The 945-nt window shown below is 29.2% G+C and overlaps 1 protein-coding gene across 4 annotated transcripts in view; it reads left to right on the top strand.

The window, feature by feature from the left end:
* The first annotated feature begins 234 nt into the window (after positions 1–234).
* LOC139872674 (uncharacterized) overlaps positions 235–945 on the top strand; it is a 2878-nt gene continuing 2167 nt past the window's right edge. For 3 of the 4 annotated variants that reach the window (XM_071860606.1, XM_071860607.1, XM_071860604.1), the window contains exons 1-2: positions 235–401; positions 935–945. The exon at positions 935–945 is cut by the window's right edge and continues 112 nt beyond it. The gene's annotated coding sequence lies outside the window, so the exon portion shown is untranslated. Of the gene's footprint in view, positions 487–934 lie in introns of all 4 variants that reach the window. The other variant, XM_071860605.1, reaches the window with a different exon arrangement.

The following is a 945-nucleotide window of genomic DNA, read 5'->3' as shown; positions in this document are numbered from 1 at the left end:
ATATATATATATATATATATATATATATATATATATATATATATATATATATATATATATATATATATATATATATATATATCATATAGTTAAGAACTTATACATGTATATTAAGAATTTAAAATATATATGTATCACATAGGTGTATATTATATATATATGTAAGATATAATGATAAGTTTACATAATAGTTGATTAATTAAAGAATAATCCCCAACCCAACACACACACACATACAGGTTCAAATCTAGTTATGCTTACCAAGTGAGGTTGATCATATTTATAAAGTTGCTGATCGATTGTGGCCTAAACCCTAAACCCGAATCCGTAGTTTGGGCCGGATGATTCGGGTTAGTTTTGCCCCGACCAATACGACCCAGTAACCAACAAATCAATCGCAGGTACAGTGACGAAAAAGACGAATGATCCCATAGCCTGACATTGACGCCGTTCCCGTTTTTGTTTTCACCAAATTTATTTGTTTCGGTAATAGTATCGTTTAATCTTAGATATAAAATCATAATCTATTTGCTCTCATTTACAATCTAGCAATACACTACCCATGGATTTCCCCAAACTTGCAATATTTATCTTTTTAGGGTTTATTCGCATAGATAGTGCCTAATTTTCTGATATTATTATGTATGAAGGTGAGTTGTGGTTAAACGTCATACCTATTGTAATTTTGGCCTGACCATAGTATATATACTGTATATATGCATCAATCAATAGTAACAGTCAGGAGCTTCAGTTGTTAATTCAGATAAAAATTTCACTTATGTATAATTCATTTGCAGTTAAAGTCCTAATTTCATGCGTTATATTTACAAATGGGATTAAGAATAGTTAAAATGAACTGTTTGTTGCTTTGAAGCTTTTTGTTGAATTCATATTCATACAGTAACTAAATTGAATTATTAATGATGAATCTCAGAAGCTGACACC

Source organism: Rutidosis leptorrhynchoides, chromosome 10 (genome assembly GCF_046630445.1).
Source record: "Rutidosis leptorrhynchoides isolate AG116_Rl617_1_P2 chromosome 10, CSIRO_AGI_Rlap_v1, whole genome shotgun sequence".
Taxonomy (NCBI): domain Eukaryota; kingdom Viridiplantae; phylum Streptophyta; class Magnoliopsida; order Asterales; family Asteraceae; genus Rutidosis; species Rutidosis leptorrhynchoides.
This window is presented reverse-complemented; position numbering and strand designations above follow the sequence as displayed.